Source organism: Triturus cristatus, chromosome 3_2, assembly GCF_964204655.1.
Source record: "Triturus cristatus chromosome 3_2, aTriCri1.1, whole genome shotgun sequence".
Classification (NCBI taxonomy): domain Eukaryota; kingdom Metazoa; phylum Chordata; class Amphibia; order Caudata; family Salamandridae; genus Triturus; species Triturus cristatus.
In genome coordinates, this window is record NC_140584.1 from 526615483 (window position 1) to 526629195 (window position 13713).

A 13713-nucleotide genomic window follows, 5' to 3' on the forward strand; every position below is an offset into this window, starting at 1 on the left:
TATCGCCGAATTAACGACACTTTATCGCAGCCAAAGTCGTGATAAATGTACCTACCCATTCACAAGCTGGTGCTAACAGCCCACAGCACCAGTTTACCCGCTATAGCAGCCGTAAAAAACATTGCCACAGAGGCCCCCCGCAACTATCGCTAATGAGATGCAGAGTGGGCGTTCCCGTGCCAAAAGCCGCGACAACATCACACCTCAACATTCACAACAACCAGACAGATCTGCGATAAAAACACAAAACAGGCGATGAGGCACGTTAGCACCAGGCAATCTACATCTGCTCTGACCAGGTGTAAAGTCGGACGGCAGCCTGCACCACAAAAGGTAGCACAGCCCAGGGCCACATGGGAGGGGCAACAGATTCCTTGGAGCCACCCATCATGCGGCCCGGACACCCAAGAGGGCCACAACACCCACTGCCACCACCTCCAGGACCACCCCTCCCTGGCACCCCTGACCAAACACATGCCACATTAGCTACACCTAAACATGTACAAAAGAATGCGCCTGACATCGCACAATCACAACTGGTGACATGCATGTGTCGACACAGAAATGAGCAGCACACATTCACTTTTGAAGCAACAAATTAAACTTTATTACAATTAACACTGAAATGAAATGAAGACACATGGCCGCTCCCCTCGGAACAATCCGTAGGTCCCAGCATGCAAGACAAAAAACATGATGAAAAGGTGTGTCCTGTGCACATCAAAGGACAGAGAGAGAGAGAGAGAGAGAGAGAGAGAGAGAGAAGAAGAGAGGGAGAGAGAGAGAGTGCCGCCCCAGCGCACCCAGGCCACACTGCTCACCTGCTGCCACCGGTGTGTCTCCAACCACTTGCCGGTATGTATAGCAGTACACCAGGTCACATATCTGAGACAGAGCCGTCATCTGAAACAGAGTCCAGATACATGATTGGCACAGTACACACACTTGCACTAGACAACATCGCCTGCCCGCCCATGCACACCCAGGCAGAGGCACCCCAGCACCTCCCGCCGCCCATTGGAGCATGCCCGCCCATGCACACCCAAGCCTCATTGCTCACCTTTCGCCACCGGCATGTAGACAGGAGGTCCCACCACGTGCCGCTGCAAGCCACAAGCCCGGGGCCCACGGACATGGCAACCTCCAGACCATGGAGCCCCGCTCCACAGGCCACCAGGTCTCACGTTTGGTGCTGGGTCTTGATTGCTCCATGGCATAGGACATACCAGTGCACCCGGCATCATCGCAGGCTGCACACCCGCTTAGCCCAATGGGTGCCACTAACTCTGGGATCCCGGAAGTGACGCCACGTGGCGGTAGGCCCGCGCTGCCCGCTGGCTCTGGCCTACACTGTGGTCCAGCAGGGCACACCAAACCTGAGCTGTCCGGACCGCCGGGACGGGGCATCATCACATGCTGCACACCCGGGCAGCAGCTTAAAGTACCACTGACTCAGTGCACCCAAAGTCACCGTCCCGTGGTGGGGTGCCTGTGCTGCCCACAAGGCCTCAGATGCCACTAACCCTGTGCAACCCCAGTCTGCACTACGTGGCAGTAGGCCCGTGCTGTCCGCCTGGCCTTGGATGCCACCAACCCTGTGCGCAACAACTCATGAATGCGAAGCTTGGAGCGGCCGTCATCCAGTCACCACCAGAAGAGGGGAATGTGACGTCGCCGGCCCCTTATGTTGGCGGAGTCACATGGCCTGTGACGCCTGTGCCAGATGGGTGTGGTTTGTGTGAAAACCTGCCCTCAGGGAGTGGCTGTGACATGCTGACAACTAGACCAGTGACCTGCACACCACCAGCGAGTACGCCGGCGACAGGTAGCAATGAGGGTCCCCCCTCGGAGCGTTAGCGGAGTGGTCTGGCTTGCCGTACGCCGGACCAGTGCAGGGCCTGCAACAATGACTCGTGGGCTCTGGCCGTGGTCCAGTCCATTATTTTCTCTTGTTGAAGCACGCGCAAATTAATCTTCACGTTTCCTGTTACAGTCACAAAACTAGAAACACATTAATGTGGGCTTCTCTTCTTCTTTTATTTTCATTAGTGTCTCCAAACTTCTTTATTCATAACATTCTTCCACTCCCAACGCGTTTCGTCGATAGGGATTAACCCATGCGACTTCCTCAGGGCTGGAAGCAATAAATAATATATATTGGAATAAAGAAACACAGTTGTTTCAGGTCCAATAGCCCACATTACTACCAAGTGCAAAGGAAATCATGCTGTGTGACTTCACACTACTATTTTGATCACATAGTTACATTTAATCACTTTGCCCTATCAGTTGTCAACTCAGATCAACCTCCACCATTATAACAGTGAAAGCCAAGCATTTCCGTGATGGCACCATTCTCCAAACAGTGAACCACACCCTATATTCATGCCTCCAAAATAAATCAAATCTGTACCTTAGTCTTGTATAACTGTCTCCTAAAAATCATAAAATACAGAAGACACACCTAGTAAAACACACTGCGGAGCACAAGAGGCAAGAATGGCGAGGATAAACCGAACTTTGTAATGAAAAGCACATACCTTAATGCACTTTAAAGCAATATTAGCCGTGGCTCCTTCCTAATGATCTTTTGTCAGTCATCCACATTCACCTATAATTTAAATACAAGAACCCACAACTGAAGTTGTACCCAATTCCTAATTAAAGTAAAACCTCGCCAACCCTGCACAATTGAATAATCAGTACTTTTCGTCATTACAGCAGCTCCTTAAATTAAAGGAATTGTAAAATAAGCTAATTTAAGATATCAGGGAAATAACCCAACTAATCCTGTCTGCAATGACAAATAGTGTGACAGCTCCCCATTCTTCAACTACTTGATTGGAACACATACATCCTACATCTATTTCCATGTTATTCTCTCCTTATACAATATATCATGAGCACCTGTACCCATGTAGAACTTACTCAGAACTACATGCCCCATACAGCTAAAAAACCGCTACAAACTCCAGGAAAAAAAAATCGCACTTCAACAAGCCAACACTACACTGTATATCAAAATTATCTTTTAGACACTTACACTTACTGACCCCTCCATTCTTATCTCACTCACCCAGGAAATACTGTAGCTCACGGTCATAATTAAGACCATCTTCCACAGCTCTCAAGCGCATGATCCATCTTGCCTCCTGCCTCCGCAGTGCGAGTTCTCTATTCCCTCCACGCGCTTCCCTCTTCACATGCTCTATACCACAAAATTGGAATGATTTATGTAAACTTTGCGAAGTACAATTCTGTATATGTTCAGCAATTGGATATCTTTGATCATTATTCTTTACAGCTCGCCAATGTTCAGCAATCCTGTCTTTGAGAGCCCTTATTGTGCTTCCCACATATATTTTCTTACACATGCAATTAATTACATATACAACATATTTGGTACTGCAATTAATGTTGGTCACTATATCATATACTCGTTTACCATTGTACTGAAATTGTTTAGTTTTATCTTTCGCATGTTTACACATCCCACAATGGCCACATTTGAAAAAACCCGTACTCATTTGGGTAAGCCACTGTTCCTTCTCAACCTCCCTTGGGTAACTTGGGCCAGTCCATGTCCGGACAAGGAGTTGACTGATGCGTGTGTCCCTGTTGTAGTGTTCACGGGACCCGGTACACAAAATGTAATGTCACACCCCCTGACTGGCATCCCACAGGATGAACGTCATTGACGCAAGGGAAGGCACTGTCCCCACATTCAACAGCACATCCATACCTGAATGATGTAAGACATGACACAGCAGTTTGTCACTGGATGTTTATTTGCACATCCAGTGCAGTTATGCAGCTGGAGCGGCACAGGGCAATGCTGAGCACACTACACAATATGGGCCTGTGGAGGGCCAGCCAGAGTCCATCCGGGGATGACATGTACTGCGGAAGAGGAAGGGTACAGTCCACAATCAGATGGTGATCTTCAGGGCATGATAGTTCCCAGCTAGGTCACTCGGGGTCTTGGCACATGCATGCCAGGTGTGATGCATGAGTTGGCTGCCTGGCCTCATTCGCAGCGTGATCCTAGCCAGCCATGGGCTGTACACCTGTGTCCGCCCTGTCCGGACCATTGGCCTACACCCAGGTGGACGCACACCTTCGCAGGCCAGCATCGCGGTGTTGTTGGCATGGTGCTGGACATGTGCGGACAGGCATTAGAATGGTGTCCCGTAGGAATGTACGTGAAGCAACCTTGCAGCGTACACAAGTGCGGGTGCCCATGGCAGGGAGGCGCAGCTGTGTGACAACGTGACACACAGTGAATCCGCTCATGTGCATCGTGCTGGGCATGTCATCCATGATTCATAGGGTCGCAGACATACCACCACATCCACGACCGGCCTCTGTACGTCTCCTGTATGCATGCAGCTGGTGAAGTTACTGTAGGGATGAAAGGTCCTTTGTCTGTACTATCAGGCGGTAGCACATCTGCAACTCCAAACAAGAACTTGAAAGTGCCCAGCACCCCCTGACAGGTACGATAGCATTTGCTTGCGACTCCCACACCACGCATTGCCCGGCCTGAGACCCCAACGTGTACACATCCCCCACGCAGTAGTACATGCTCGTAGTTTGCTTGCATGATATGGCCTTCACACGTACTCCCACCCCAACCAAGGCCTGCACCCGTTGCACACAGACACTGCTCATTGCAGTGAGCTGTGCCATTTCATCCACAGGACTGTCTCAGGGCAGGCCAGTGGCGCTTCAAGCAGAGCCACTGATGCAATGCCAGACCTTCCCGGACACATGGTCTACTCCAGTCACGTGGAGCTGTACCATGCATGTCTGCTGCATGTACTGGGGCACTGCCATTGGCAGTGCTGCTGATCTGGACCTGATCTGACCTGGATTTCGAAGTGTGTGTGCTCTCGTGTTGGCCCACGACCAGGAGTGTCCAGCAGGATGCCCGCTTATGGCATGCATGGAAGTTTGGCATGCAGGCTGGAAACTGGACCTGGGAGATTGCACGAGTCGTCGTGTGCAGTGAGCACATTGAGCCACTACCCGATTGGGCTTTGCTGCACATTGGGTCCAGTGGTTGGAGTCAGCACATCTCTCCGGGTCAGCTGATGGATTACGTCGATGACATGTCAGATGTGGTGGATGACGATTGCTCATTGGAGATGTTGGTGTACACAGCTGCACTAGCGTTCATGGACAAGTGACAAGGTACCTGCAGCTACGAATGGATGTGACCCATTGCACGTGTCCCAACGCCTGGTTGCATGTTGGGAATCTGGTCACATGTCCCAAAACGACAGCGAAAATGGCTGCATTGGTCTGGACTCATGATCCAGAGGTGGACAACCAATGCTGGTTGGCACTGACTTGTGTTGGTGATGGACTCCCCCGAGGTGGACATGGGCTCTTTCCTACGTTCCTCAAGCAGACATGCTGCTGCATTGATCTGCATATCGTGGCACTTCTCTTGCCCGTACTTGACTTGTCTCCAACTGTGTTGTGTCTTGATTTGTTTACCAATGTGTGTGTTATGGACTCTCTGGCTCCCTGCCATCCGTGCTTTGCTACCCCGTCAGGACTGTGTGTTTATACTTGTGCATTATCATGTCCCTGTTTCATGCTTTGCCAGATGCGTATGACCTTTTACCGGCCACAGGCGGGTGCACTTGTGTCCTGTGTTTGGTTGTGCAAAGGTTGGTGTTTGTACCACATTGTTTTGAATTTTGGTGTGCTCTGCTTCCTATGTATGTGTGCTGCATTGTGTGTGAGATGCCACTTCAGCTCTGATTTGGCTCATCCTTCTCCTTTTCAGGCGGTGTTGTGTTTACCTCTGTGCTTGTTCTGTGGTGTGACATTGCCGGGTTGTGTGCTTAGTTGTGCATGTGTGCCATTGTGCCCATCTCCCCCGTCCCCCCGTCCCTGCTGTTTCCTCTCCATGTTGCTGTTGTGTCTGTTGTTTGGTGCAGTTTCTGGTCCCCGAGTCCTGCCACTGTCTCCAGACTGATGTGGCAGAGACAATTTCCTCCATGTCATCCAGCTCCAGGTGTGGTTCTGGACTCCCACCTCCGGTGTGCATTGCTGCCTTCTTGTTGTTGGCATGTTTCTGCTTGTTTGTGCCTCTGGCATCATTCGGGGTGTTCTGGTTTTCTGCCATTGTCCTCCTCCGCTCTCAGGCTGCATTCATCTTGTCCAAGTTGGCCTGCCATGTACAATGTTTTGTTGCCAATGGGTTTGGTGGGGTTGTCTGCTGGCTCGGCTTGCCTCTATTGTGGTTGGCTATTGTTTTCTGTTTGGTCTGTCTTACTTTTTCCGGCTTTTGTTGCGCTTATTCCCGCCTGCCGTGTGTTTTGCGGTCCTGGCGGTGCTTATCCCTGCTTTCCTCATCACGGATGGGCTCATCGCAGGTTTTCTGCTGTTGTGGTTTGTGTTTCTATCTACGTCAGGGTGGTTGTATCGCGGATATTGTCCGCGGTGACGGCAGACTATCGCATGGTACCGCCTTGTTGTGAATTCCACGTTGACACAGGGTTATTTTCCTGCGATGGGCTGTGATATTGAAAGTTGCCTTACGCTACTCCTGTGGTAGTTATCACACATTTTTGTGAATATACCCCCTTGTGTCCTCCTTCAGCCAAATGGTTTAGTAAAGCCATTGAGTCTGTTACACATGCCTCACATGTTACCTATGCCAACATTAGGGCATCAATGTATTGGACCAGGACAGAATTTCAGGCAGTTTTAAAGTTTCCCCAAAAATGTTTAAGATCTGATTAAAGATTGATGGACTCTCCGTATACCCTTGAGGAACTTGGCACCATGCCAAAACACGATTTCTGAACCGGAAGGCAAATAAACGATGGCATTCTGGATGCAAGGGGTAGAAAAAGAATGCTTGACACAAATCAATAACTGAATACCATTCGGTGTCACAGGGAATCTGGTACAGAATTACAGCAGGGTTTGATACTACCAGGCAACATGGCACAACAGTTTTATTCATCTTTCTCAAATCCTGAACTATTCTATATTTTCCGTTGGGCTTTTTGATACCAATAATGTGTGAATTACAAGGACTGCTCTCATTTTAGTATTCCCAGAAGGCACGTACTCATCAATGAATAAGTGCCTTCTGTGAATACCAAAATGAGTATGTTCCTTCTGTGAATACCAAAATGAGTAAATGGTAGTAAGTTTAGGATTTTTGTCTTAAGTTAGTTCTGTGAATCGGGCCCACTATATCATGTCTAGTCCAAGGTACATGAACATATCCTCCACCTGGAACTTCCCTCATGGGACAAACTCTTTCTACCTGCTCGGTTTCCTTTTATGGAAACATGGATTTTCCCTTTCCACTTGTTTCTTCCTTCTTTTTCACCCATTTACTCCTCCATTTTCTATCGCTCCCCATTTCTTCAAGATATTCGTCAATTCTTTTATCTGCAATCTCCTCCCTGACGTATTCAAACTCTCTAAATCTTAGTCAGTGAAAGCCATTTGGTACGTCTTCTGTAACACTTTTGATTTTTCTATATCTACACCAAATTCACTAGCACTTCTGACAATTTCTGATGGAAGTTCTTTGTTTTCCAAGTAATACTTTTACACAAAAACAACAACTCTTCATCAGTAAAAGTCCCTATCTATCTGAACTTATCGTCCCAATAATCATTTCTTCTAAATCTACCTTTAATTGACTCACATTCACACTTTTAGGCTGTGCATCTGTCTTAGTTAATTCTTTTACCCAACTTCTGAGCTCTTCTGGGGAGGGACAAATGAACTCCCAGCTATTGGAGTGATAATATGACCTATTTTCCTTGGCTCTAATTGGGTATTCCTTTTTGGTGTCTCAGTCATTAAATCTCCAACTGGTAGATCCAACAGTGTGTTATTTTGGCCATCTTGACTCTCATTATTCGTTATATTAATTATGTTACTCCTTACACTGCTTCTTGGCACTGTTAAGGTTGGCATTTTCTGTGGATTTGAATTTTCCTCAAATAGCAGGACCACAGGATCAATAGTCATGGCTACTGTCAGGGCTTCTGCATTCAAGTTCAATTGATTCAGTTTCTGTACTTGTTCCATTCTAGCCTTCTTTAACAGACTTACTTCATTCTCTCTTAGTAGCTTAGCTAATTCAGTGACTTGAGGAGTGAGTGGGGTTACATTTACTGTTTGCGGAGCATTTGGGGTCACCCCCCCTGAATTTTCTTCATATGGCGAAGGTCTTTTTATCATCATTTCTTCTAGTAATTCATCATCAATTTCATTTGCATTTAGCTCCTGTTTGACTCTCTACTGTCAATACTGGGTATAACCCTTCAGTTACTACAGCTTTTCTCCATCTTGTCATTTGATCCTAAGGACTGAGGAGTCAAAGCTTGATTGTAATGGTGCATATACATATTCATACTATCTAGAGTACAGATTGCCCAAACAAAACAAAAAAAGGTTTGCATTCTGCTTGTGAGTCAAAGGCATGAAGGGTCAAGAGATGGTCAGAAACTTCCTCAAACTGGAGTAGCAAAATGCCTCCTTTGAGGACCTGAGCAATTGAAACACTTGATTTTTCAAAAATGAACCTCAAGCTAATGGTCTGTTTTTGTAAATAGAATAGGAGAAGAGAGAGCAAGAGGAAGAAGTAGAAAAAGAGAGTGAGTGAGAAAAGGAAATGTCAAGAAAAACTTCCCGGTGAAGTCTAAAAATTCTGCAACCACATCAGTGCTCACAAAGACATGGTTCACAGAAACTTGTAATTTGAAATTTGGGAGAAAGGAATCAATAGGGATACATCAATGTCTCCAGATAGAAGCTATGTTGAACTTCACCACCCTATGTGTGGTCTTGGTGCAGGAGGCACTACATCTTCAGCATCCTTTGACCCTAGGAGAAGGAGCTTAGCGTTACACAGTGCTCTTGTCTGCCCCGCAGAGTGGGACCCTGTGCAGATCAATGACTCCATCAATGACTTCAGATCAAAGCTTTGGTGATATTTGCCACCCTATATGGGGTCTTATGCAGGGGGAACCACATCTTGCAGCATCCCTTTCTATGAGGAGGAGGGACATCGCCCTACAAAGCACGCTTGTCTGTCCCATAGCATGGGATGTGCCCAGACGTGCTCAGGTGTGGCCTGAGTGAAGACTAAGGCTAAGAGCGGACCCATCTGCACCCGTCCGTGCCCTATCAGACCAGACATCTTTCGGACATGGGTAAGCCTAAGACACTATTATTAGAGCAAAGTCCAGCCCTATTTCTACTGGAAACACAACTACTGCCATACTTTAAAAAATTTCAAGGGTGCTAGACAGAAGCCTTTGATTATGTTTTTTTTTTTTTTACTTCAGCAGTTGAATCCATAACTGATGAAATTTGCTCAGGTGAAGAAGAATGGGCCTTATTGAAAACTGACCTAGGGTGAATTTACATGGGCAAGGTATTTTTAAATCAAAATCTCTAGAGAACGTGTAAACTATGAATCTTACTGGTCACGAGGCACCTCCTTTTGAGTTGCTCGATCTGCCTAGTGGGGCGCCTGTGCTAAATGTCTTAGACGTAGTTAATCAACCAAGTACTGACACTTCTCTTGCCTCCCAATCTCAGCCTGTGAAAGGAATAATGAGAGGATTTATATGGTACATCTGGCCCGAATGGAGCAAAGATAATAGTGGGGGTGGGGGGGAAGCAGGAGAAAGATGTCGGGAATCATGAACACGGACATTGACCATGGTTTGGTTAAGGCGTTGTTCATGGATTTTTATTCTTATTTGGAACTTTTGATGAAGGAGTTGTTTGAGTCATTTTCATTTCATAAGGCTTTATTCGGAGCATAAAGACAATGTCCATAAAAACACATACATTTACATTACATAAACAATAATCAATACAAACCATGGTAGAAAATGCAGTACAGAATACATGGTTAAAAAACAGTTAAAAAATCATACTAGTCCTTGCCTTAATAGCATGAAGAAGGAAGGTAGCGGTAAAAAAACAAACGTCAGGGTGGGGCATGTTAAAAAGCAACTTCATGGTATCATGTACATTTCTAACTCCAAACTTAATGAAAATGGGTTTTAAAAAGGCTGAACGAAAGTTACCGTAAAGTTTACACAGCAATAGAAGGTGCATAGTGCTTTGTGCTGAAGTATTGTCACATGGGCACGGACCAGTCGGATGTTTTTTGTTGCAGGGGAAGGCCACCAGGTGGTGCACGATCCCGAACCTTAGTCTCGTTAAGACAAACTGGTGGGAAGCTCTGGTGACATGACTCAAATACGGTTGGTAGCCCACATTCTCGCAATATCTTCCATAGAGCACACAGGTGGGGAGATTGCCACAGTCCCTCCCCCGCCTCTCTGGCTTATAGCTCATGAAGGCAGTCTTCATCTCGGATTTGGACAGACTAGAAGCAACATAGCTATCCTCTCTTATATCGAGACCATAAATCTCTGAAAAACTATTGATGACAAATTTAATCCAAGGAATCTTTAAATGGTTATCAGTAGAGAGACAATCTCTTATGATGGCTCTATTTAGGGAAGTCTCCTCCTTCAACCAAATAGCACGCCATAACATTAATGGTCTTAAGGCAATCAGATCTGAAAGATGTTGGATCCCAAGCTCTCTGTGCACCAGGTCGTTAGAGGCTGATTTGGGCAGACACAGGAGTCTATTTAAAAAGAGATTTTCCTCCACTTGTAGGCTCCCTGCCGTGACGTGTCCCCAAACCCCAGCACCATAGAGGGCAATGGAAAGGCATCCCAATTGATAGATTTTTAGCATGTCTTTAATCCGTTTGTCCCCTAATTTGGTAGCAAACTTGAACACCCCATGGGCGCATTTCGCCATCTTGGCCCGAACATTGGTAAGCTCACTAGTCCAGCTACAGTTCTTAGAAAATGTGGTGCCAAGATAGCTATAGGTATCCACCGTTTGCACCTTGTGCCCATTGATAAAATAGGAATGGGGTTTCCCTCGCCCTGTTCCACTTTCCATAATGTAGGTTTTGGATTTATTGATCAACAACTTTCTATCCTTGATGAACAGCGAAAACCTGTCCATCAGGCGTTGTAGACCTATGGGGGTCCTGGACAAGATCATGGCATCGTCCGCGTAGAGTAATACAGGGACGTTAAGATCATGGATTTTTGGGGCATCTGCCGCAATCGTCTTTAAGACGGAGTCAACTTCGTTGATAAAGAGGGTAAAGAGTAGGGGGGCGAGAACACACCCTTGTCTTATGCCACGCCTGATCTTAAACTTTGGGGTGCGCTCACCGCCAGGTCCACAACGGACACTGGTGCTTAGGTTGGCATAGAGTCGGGCCAAAAAATAAACAATGCCCTCAGGTGCTCCCATTTCTTACAATTTAGCCCAAAGGATGTTATGATCCACCATGTCGAAGGCACTACTCAGATCTGCAAAGCAGAGATAGAGAGAGCCTTTCTTAGCCTGCATATATTTCCCAATTAAGAGTTCAAGGTTAAGACATTGTTCAATAGTCCCTGGTCCCTTTCTAAAGCCATATTGGCAATTGGCCAGAATGCATTTGGATTCGGCCCATTCTTCCAGCCTGATCAAAAGCACCCTGCTCATTATTTTCACTGAGGAATCGAGCAAGGAAATTGGGCGATAGTTCTTCACATCCCCCCTATCTCCCTTCTTATAGATTGGAATGATGATGGATTCCTCCCAGGTAGGTGGGACACCCTTACATACAGCAGCATTAAAAACATTCGTTTACAACGGGCCCCACAAATCCGGTACTAGTTTATACACATCGATGGGCACCCCATCGGGCCCCTCGGCCTTCCCACCATTACTGGAGGTGATGCTACCCAGGACTTCAACGGTGGAGATGTCCAGCGGAACGATAGGCCAGCAGTCCTCATGCACACCCATCGGTCTATAAGAATCAAAGAGAAGTGGGTAACCCAATTTTCCACACTAACGTTAGCCGTCAATTCGGGCACCTTGTCGTCCTTAAAAAATGGACAGTTAACTGCGGCCCAAAATAAAGAGGAGTCCGAAGTTGCGGCTGCCTGGTCTAAATTATCCCAGGCCTCTTGCCTTAGTTCGGTCTTCCTACGTTTGACTGCAGCCTGGTAGGTGAATCTAAGCTCCCTAACCACACTATTATCTCTTGGTTTGGCTGCCAATGGCGCTTTAAGCCCCTTAAGCGCGGTAGTACTCGCGTGATCAAACCACCCCTTTTGATGATGTAACTTCCCCTTACCAAGTTTGGTGAATTTACTGTCAATTGTGAGGTTGATGTTAATAAAATTACACACAGTTTCAACAGTAACCTCCTCACTCTCTAGGATGGTAATGATTTCTGTTAAGCAGCTTTTAACAATAGAATTTGACATCACTTCCGCTTTGTCCCCTTTCCATCTAATTCTGGTTCCGTTGGGCCTGTGCGGCTCTATGTTAGCAATGGTACAAATTTTAGGTACATGTTTCTCCTTCCAAAGTATGGCCTCAATAGTAATACAATTGTGATCACTGAGCAAATTGTCCACGACCACAGGGGCCTTACACCACGGGCTGAGGCTATAGGACATGCAAATAAAATCTATTACAGTGTTTGCATTCCTTCCCGTGAACGTGGGAATGATTTCTCCAGAGGCATTTTTCGCATTTACCAAAATTTCCAAATCATAGGTGGCCAAAATCTTATTCAACGAGTCCCCATAAGGATTGTGGGGGAAGTGAAGATCAACATCCCCAAAACAATTAGTAACTCCACAGACCCTTTGGTCGGAAAGGGAATACGCTGCAGTATTAAAATCCCCCACCCAAATAAGGTCAAAAACAACATCAAACCCCATTATAATGTCGGCCAAAGCGGTCTCGAGTGCAGACACTACCTGATGCCTAGTGCTGTCAAAGATATTATTATAAAAGTTAATTAAAATAATATTTCTACCTAGCTCCTGATAAAGCCATAAAATCTGGGAATGGACCCCAACCAATACATGTTTTTTAACAGTGATAGGGAGTTCCACAGATATCAATACCAGGAGCCCTCCCTTAGCCCTACCCGAAGGGGAGGCCACAGCTGGTAATTGGTATGAAGCAAACCCATTGTAATTAATTGGGTCCTTACACCATGTTTCTTGGAAACAAATTATATTAAAAACATTAATAAACTCAGGCCAGCCCAGGCAGGCATCCTTAGACGATAATCCTGCAACGTTCCAGCTAGCGATTGAACAAGTCCAGGGGTTAAAGCTTTCAATGGGCATATTGATCAAGGAGTTTGGTATACTGTGTCCCTGGGATACGTTCTTGGGGGAGGGGTCCACACCCTGGCCATCAAAGACCAGCCTCGCATCTCTACAACCTCTAGAATCGTTATTTAGATTAACTTTGGAACTGCGGTTGCCACTTATACCCGCGATATCTGTGTACCCCGATGTTACATCCCCCCCCCCACCTCCAGGGAAAACAGCCACTTCCCCGAGGGGGGATTTCGGCAGAGCAGATTCCAGTCAATCATTGGAGTCAAGACCACTCAAAGATTGGAATCTGTTAGAAGTGGCAATTTTAAAACCAGTGTACAAATTCAAAGCTCTACCCCCCACCCCCCCTGGTATGATCAGCATTAGACTGATTGTTTAGGTGCCTATAGAAATAACCTAAGGGACGAAGAGAGATCCCTTGATCTCAATAGGGAATTGAAGTAGCTCTTAGCAAGGCAGTGGTGGCGAGATGTGGGTT